General features: G+C 37.8%; 1 long non-coding RNA gene across 4 annotated transcripts; it reads right to left on the bottom strand.

Annotated features, from left to right (window-relative positions):
* Positions 1-5158: 5158 nt before the first annotated feature.
* LOC149530755 (uncharacterized) lies at positions 5159-7987 on the bottom strand. Of its 4 annotated transcripts, none has more exons than XR_016358818.1 (4): positions 6815-7987; positions 6615-6676; positions 5797-6133; positions 5159-5487 (listed from the first exon to the last, which is right to left on the bottom strand). It is a non-coding gene; the product is annotated as an uncharacterized LOC149530755 (long non-coding RNA). The 4 variants fall into 4 exon arrangements; XR_016358820.1 differs by having other exon boundaries at positions 6510-6676; positions 6815-7965; XR_016358821.1 differs by having other exon boundaries at positions 5797-6086; positions 6815-7928.

Raw genomic sequence — 7987 nt, 5'->3', positions numbered from 1 at the left:
GATCGTTTTTAATAATTTGGATCACCTGGTCTCTGACCGAGAAGAATCAAGCAATCAGAGAGAAGAAAAAATCAAGAAATAGACTTCACAATGCACGAAGGTGTGCATAAAATGAAGATGTGGTGCATAACGTGCAAGTGCATAGATTATCATAGCATCTTCATTATCAGCAACAATAGAGATCTCGCCTAAGCTAGTAACCTTCACCTTCAAAAGAGTCACACAAAAGTTTTAATTCATAAATTTATATTGAAGATCAAAGATACAAAGGTTGGACACATGAATCAGAACAAGCTCCTCATCTTATGAAACTATTAATGATAAATTCAACACTTGTACCTTAGGATTTCAGATAGAAGAAGTAGGAGTTCAAATGTATGAAAGTGGGGCTAGGAGGGCCTAAAAACTAGTCAGCTCAAAAACCCAAGTTGTTTGAAAATTCGAAAAAAAAAAAAAATTCCAAGTTTGTGAACTAATAGAAGGTGTGCTTCTCCAAAGGTGTGCAAGGTGCACTACTCCAAAAGTGGGCCAAAAATTTTGAAGATGTTAGAGGTGCGCAAACATTTAACTATCAATTCCAAATTTAGAATAATTCATGCATCGAAAACGCATTCTGACCGACATTTAACTGTTAGTGCCAAATTTAGAGCTTTTCATGCATCGGAAACACATTCCAACAACAATTTAACTCTTAGAAACATTCAGAAGGCTAAGCTTCCATTTTTAGAGCTTTCAATGACTCCCAAATCCTCTTACAACTTCTTTCTTCTTATCTATTATTTCTTTTTTTGTTTTAAGACATGTAAAGGCTCATGCACCCATTAATTGATATAAAGAAGGGTGGAGTCCTACTTAGCACCATTTAGAGAGTCAATTTGTACATAATTAGATTTGTTTTATTAATTTTAAGCATATATTTGTATGAAAAGATCTCTCACTCTCAACACAAATTGAAGATATGATTTCTTATAAATTCAAGAATGTAACACGTATTCCAAGCCGATATTTTGATGCAATAATATATGTTTTTGGTGCTCTCATTCTGAGTGTAGTTATTCTTGTTGGAGTGTGTTATTTTTGTCGATTCTTGTTCATGATAATAATGGAGCCAATAGTTTTGTTGTGTTGATTTTATTGTGCAATATTTTAAGTTATGGTGTTTGTCGCGTGCAAATGAATTTCATTGACGTACAAAGTTGGAGAAGAGATCACTCATTTTGTTCCTACATAACTTCTCGTCTCGCATGAGTGCACTTTCTATGGCCTTGCGATCTAATGAAAAGTGAAACATCTTACGATTACTAAATTTCCATCGATGATTGCATCAATGGAATTAAGAAAGCGTTGCTCCTATTTTCATCAATTATCTACCAATCTTTTTAAAGGCTTAACTCACAGACGTGTTGTTTCTGTGGCTTATGTCCTTTAGGGATTTAGTTTTCAAGTCATTTGCTTTAACTTCGTATTACCCTATCTTCATTATTTGCTTTTACAAACACTTGATTAATTTAGGAATTCATATAGTTGCATTGTTAGATTGCATTCATTCGAAAAACAGAAAATACCAAAAAATATATCTTTTCTTTGTGTGGTTAATTTTGAAACAGCAAGCAGATTAATCATCTTATCTGAAATTGATTTGAACCAACAAAGGCCTCTTTGTGAACAAATACATTTATCTTCAACGAAGCGGATTCCAATACATCGTAAGATCGCCCAGAACCTTGGACTTGATCCCAAATCAGCTTTTCAAGAGAGGAGTTCGAAAAGATTCCTATCGTTAAGCATCGTGCAAAACGACAACTCAACACATCTCAATAGGTGAAATTGGAGAATCAATTCCTATTCCCCTTAAATAGGAATTCGGGGTAAAACCAAATTTATAACATTTTGAAATCCATATGCAAACGACATTTTAATCGTTACCCCTATGCAATTTGGGCGGGCAGCAATCATGATGCGTATAACTATGGCCTCAAGCTAAGCCAAGAGCAATTTGATATCTTATCAGCCATTCTCCCACCATTTGTTGTCCTAGGCCTTGGTGCATACGGTTAAAATTATTACAAATACCATTGAACTCCCACTTATCCTCATTAATTGCTATAGGGTTTGTCTTCTACGGATGACTAGGTATTCAAACGAGGTCTCTCTCCCATTATTGGATTTGTTGCAGAGGAATACGCATTGGCTAACTCTGTGCCAGCAATTGTGGTAGTTTTTTGAAGTTTTCAAACAAATTACTGTGTTAGCGTTCCAGAAAAATGTAATTGTGACCCTATAGTGGACATTAGCACTTTCTTTGGGAGCCACAGCTATCCTTACTGACAAATATCACATATAATATGTTGACTGCCCCCCACCACCCTCTGAAATTTGACACAATAAAATATTCCTATGTGAAACTGTCAAGCATGCTTGAATTTTTTCTTCTTTTAGGCATGTGACTGAGGCCCAATTTTTTCTTTCTGTCAAATTGGACAATGAAAAAGTTTAAATTTAAATGATTTAAAATTAAATAAATTTTCAAAGTTATGAGCAAAGGACATAGAGTTGAGAGGAAATTTGGGAAAATATGTCATCAAAACCCATTTGTCTTCCCCAACAAACCCAGCCAAACACAAAATGAACAGAAAAGCTCAAAGACAGCATCTCAATATAACAGAAATATAATGTAAAATGAGCCACAATTACCAAAGGAGCGAGCATGATTTGAAATGACCCACATGTGCAAATCATAGCTTAGATAAAGATAAATTTATTAATATCCAACAAGAGACCAATGAGGGTCTAAGGGACTAGAAACAATACAAAGGGAAAACGCCAACAGAGGGAAGCACCAAATAGTGTCCACAAAAAGAACGTGAAAGCAAAACAAAAAAACAACCAAGAAAAGGAATAACAACAGCTAAGAACTCAAATGTGAGAAGTAGTCCAGAATGGAAAGGCGGACATGAGAGCAATCAGGTACTCTAGAAGGTCACCTCTAAGGTCTACTAGAGGGACACTGCTGAGTGCAATCTTTGCGAGGTCTCACAGATCTGGTGTGAACCGAGATAGTGCAGAGAGGCCACTTCAATCCTCAAGTAGGAACCGTAGGACTAAAGAAAGAGGTGATGAGCTGAGTAGGGGTCGATGTCGAGCAAAGCTAGAGCTGTATAGTGTGCTCGTGAAGCTGCATGGCCTCTTGAAGGTAGAGTGCAAGACAGTGTTGGTCAATATATCTGAAAAATGAGGTAAGCGATCGACACTCTCTGAACAAACAGCAGAATCTCCCTCGGATCTCATAGTAAATGGGACAAAGAAAAATAAAGTGAGACTCGGTCTCAACCTCCCTGAGGTGACAAAGCCGACAGATCCTATCCTCCCTATCGATCTAGTGATCATTCCGAATACGTAGCCGATGAGATCTCACTCTAAAAGATCCCAAGGAGATGCAAAGAGTGTGATTTCAATGACGAGTGAGGTAACAAGGGCGTAAGATGGTCTCGTCCAAGATATCAAGGAAATGCTCTGTGTAGAAGGCCATACGTGGACAGAGCCCACTTGGGGGATTCCTCCAAGTCGTGATAACATACTATCTATAGATGTCAAGTCAAACATGCTCATTCAACTCCCGCTGAGGTGGAAGAAGATGGGCTGGAGTGTTTAGAGAAAATTGAAAGGGGCGAATGATCCAAACTAATACCAATCAAGCCCAAGAGGGCAGAGAGTTGGGTGTGCCAACAACGAGACTTGTGACCATAGTCCAAACTCGCAACCTCCATAGAGGGTGACTACCGTTGGAGGAATCAACGAAGCTCCGAAGCCAATGAAGAAGCCAAACTAAATCAAAGATGGTCCTCAATCTGAAAGGGTGAGCACCAAACTCTGCCAAAATGATGTGGTGCAATGTAGTCTGGTAACATCTGATAATGCGCTTAAGGAAAAGAGTTTGGACTCTCTCAACAAAGGCCCAGTCAGACTCCAAGAGGGAGGGGCCCAAAACAATGGAGCCATAGAGGACAGTCATCTTGACTAGGAAGTCAAGAAGGGACATCTTAGTCATGGTGTCTTGGAAGTGGTGTCGAAAGCACTGTCGCTCAAGAATAGTGAGGGAGCCAAGTCCCTTGTTGACTCTAGGCTGCATGGCTTGTCTCAGGCTTAACTGAGGTCCAAAAAATTTAGCCCCCAAGTAAATATATGAAGATGCAACCTCAATCTCGGTACCTTGGAAGTAAAAATGGAGGTGTGAGTCCTCAAACAATTGAAGAACATAACCCAAGTCTTTAACCAAAACCGAAATACATATTTCTTACATTACACGTAACAGCCCCTGTAATGATAGGCTTCACATTTTGCAAGTTTTACCGAACTAGCACTCTGATATACACTGTCTTGCATCCTTCCAAGTGGTTTTTTGTTCAATTGCAATGCAAGCTTGCCATCAACAACTTGAAATCTGATTCTTCACTTGAAATGCAACAAAGAAGCTTCAAGATGTTCTTGTGTCCAATGTGTCCCAAGGTATTCACCTCCACTTCCCCCATTTTATTTTCCTTTTCATCACTTTTTCTCTAGAAACTTCCAATTGATTTGTTGATGTTATGGATCTTCTTAACGGCTACTGCTTCTCCATTCTTATTCAGGCGATATTCCAATTCTAGATATATGGAACCAAATGCCGAAAATGCATCTTCTCATTATGAATTCCTGGTGAATTCTGAACCAAACAATTCCAGCCATATTCCCAAAACCATTTTCCAGATTTAAAACTTCCAGAATTTGACAATTCTGGCATTATTTAACTGCAGCAGCCAAACGCACCCTAAGTTACTAGCTTTGCTCCTAGAAGATGAAATTTTTAAGTCAGTTTGCTACAAAGTCAGATTGGTTTGATTTCGCTCAAAATTCTGCCACAGTTGAGTAAATTTGCTCAAAATTGTCTCAAAAGAACCCTATAAGAAATTTGGACGAATTTGGAAGTCTTTTAATTTGGACAAAGGAACCCAAAACTAATTTGTGGCTAATTTGACTAAAACGTCATTTTTATTAACTTTTTCTTAAAGATTTTTTGCCAACTTAATCCTATTCAACCCTCCAACCAAGAGGGTTCTTTTATATGTGACCACTAAAAGGGCCAAAAGGGTTGTTTATATGTCATTTGTGCATTTGTGAATGAAAAGAAAAAACTTCTTGCCTTCATTTGTTTATGAACTAATTTCTGTTGCACATATATAGACACAGATATTTTAGAAAAAACTTGTACAGACGAAACCAAAATGAATCTGAATCCAACCCAAAAAAAATTGGACAAATTTGGAACCCACATCTTGAACCCACACCAGTACTGGAATCCAAACCGGCAACTTAGTTGCATACATTTGGGATGAACTGGAGCAAGCCATCACCAAATCTGATATCATTTGATGGACTCCACAATGAATCTAGTAGTTTCGCCTCTTCTTTTGTTACAATAATTCCTTAGGGCTGTTTGTACCTAATCTTCTGTTCCACAACAAATTAAGTCTATTATCCAAGTGAAGAGGCAATCTGTTAATAAAAATAGCAAATTGGCAACAAAAAAATTCAGAGGCTTCCCTTGGACAGCACACAAGGCTTTCTGTTTCAAACTATTTAGAAATTATAATCTATGTGGTACTATTCTTGTTAACTCTACCGATATATTAAAGTGTTTAATGCTAACACATTAATTTATAGAAGAATTGACAACAATGACACTACATATAAAGTGATCACATGTTATTTAATTCTGATATTATTATTTAAGATCAATTTAGCAATGGAGATACATACCTCAGTTTTAAGTTGACCATCTGTAACTGCTCTAAATGTTATCGTTCTACCAGCAGCATCAACTACCCTTCAAATGGAGTAATCATGCCAGAGCTTGCCGCAAATGATGCATTTGCCACAACTAAAGAGATGGGCAATGCAAACCAGAGTGTTATTTTTTTTTGTGGATGCAACTCTATGATATCATGATTGAGTCCTTTGACGAGTTTGTGTAGTATACTAGTATGTTTTCATCATTTCCCACACAGCCAATCGCAATTTGAATCTTCCTTCCAAAACATTGCATTTCGCTACTCCACATTAACAAAAAATTGTTGTCAATGGACACGGCATAAATCTGTGTAGATAAAGTAAAGAAAATAAACAAATGTCTTGTTTCTGTAAAAAGAGAAAAAAGTAAGAAAGATGAAACTGAAAATTGCAAATTGTTGGAAAAGAAAGTTTGGCCAAAGACAATGATGAAAATATAAAATCATAATTCAAAAACAAATCAAACAGAACCATGGTATGGTAAGCCAATATTGAAAGTAGAGAAGTACAAACCGGGCAAATTTATGTTTAAATTAAAACCAGCAGAGAACTAACTAAATTGGTGTAATCGACGTGACAATTTCAAATGGGTCAAACAATAACTAAGGATAAATAGCTAAGAATCAAAAGCTCTGTAAAGCACCAGGCGAAACTGTGAAGCACTATTAGATGGTATTAGATACCTTAATACAACTACTTCCATCCAGCTTTCTAATAAAATTTTCAAATGGAGAGAAAGAATGCCATAGACTCCTTAGTGCGTGCATCTAAAACCAGCAATACTCCACCTGTTTTCCCTGAACAACTGGAAGATCTGCACCATTCAACTCCCAAATCCTTGCAGGAGAAGCTTCCACAACAAAATATGCACAGAGCAATTGAAAACATGTAAGAACGGACTCAGCTGAGGCTGAAATGATCACATTCGAAACAAAAAACATGCCAGAAGGAGGACAACAACAAATATGGCCAACAAATTGGCACATACCTACAAGTCCAGCCTGGGTGAAATGCATATAAAACGAAAGCGCATAATGAGTGCAAAAATGTTGAGGAAGAACCGACGGCACCCTATATATAACACCCTTGGGCGGCCACTGTAAGAGGCAACCAGCTATGTGGCATGGCACATTTTCAACTGGCAGTAGGAGGGTAAAAACATATGAGCTCCTCCCTGGCTCAGTGATCCGAGACTTAGCTGACACGCACACGGTTGAAACCTTAGATCCATCCCAACCTCAGCAACCCTCCGTGGCCCAGCGAGCAGCTCCATGGACTGCGTAAGCGCAGTGGGGAATAACCCAGAAAGGCAGCCACAGGCGTTTTTGGGCACACCAAGCGACCAAGGAGGTGGGAGGGAACAGACGAACATGATTCACGCAATCATCTCGCACGCTAACGACAAAGTTGCAACTGTCGATGTAAAAAATGAGCAGAGATAGTTGAGAAAATGTACGCCTTCAGCGTAACTAGCGATCGCACCTTCGGTTGCAATGGGTACACCGAAATGTACCAGTAGGATGTAGATCTCTGCAAGTGTATTTAAGATTTACAGAACAACAGTTGTGTCATTTTTAGGAATTCGCTCACCCTCCCCAACAAACAATGGATAGCCTCAAATAGATTGGGTTCGAATTGAATTTTCTGTAAGTTCCATCGTCGAGAATATTATTTAAAGGATGTGACCCAACAGTGACAAAATAAAGAAAAAATATGTTTCTAGATGTGGTCATTGAAACTAAAAATTACATTAGACATGACATTAAGAGTTAATGGTAGAATTAGCTTAAGAAACTCAAGGAAGTCAATACTATGCAACCTGGGTTGAGTTGCGTTGTTGGTATGTTGCTGAGGACATTTAGCGATGTTGCAGTGATGTGTGGCTCTCCTAGATCATTAAATAACTTGGTAGGTACAAAGAGAAATTATTGCAAAATATCTTGATTTGATGCTAAAGAAAACATGAGTAAGTCAAATTGGAGCCTTGGCCATGAATTCTAATGAGAGATTTAGAGGATTTTGCCCGAAGTGTCTTGAAACCCTCATCAACAGAGTTGGAAGTAAATGTTTGCCAATATCTTTTGTTATAACCATTTAAAAAATGTGCAAATTGTGTACACATTTGACTTTGAAATTTAATTTCTTATTCAGTTTAGTCTTA

Source organism: Cupressus sempervirens, chromosome 11 (assembly GCF_028749045.1).
Source record: "Cupressus sempervirens isolate cs-2001-9-10 chromosome 11, ASM2874904v1, whole genome shotgun sequence".
Lineage (NCBI taxonomy): Eukaryota > Viridiplantae > Streptophyta > Pinopsida > Cupressales > Cupressaceae > Cupressus > Cupressus sempervirens.
The sequence above is the reverse complement of the archived record's forward strand: the minus strand, read 5'-3'. Positions and strand labels throughout refer to the sequence as shown.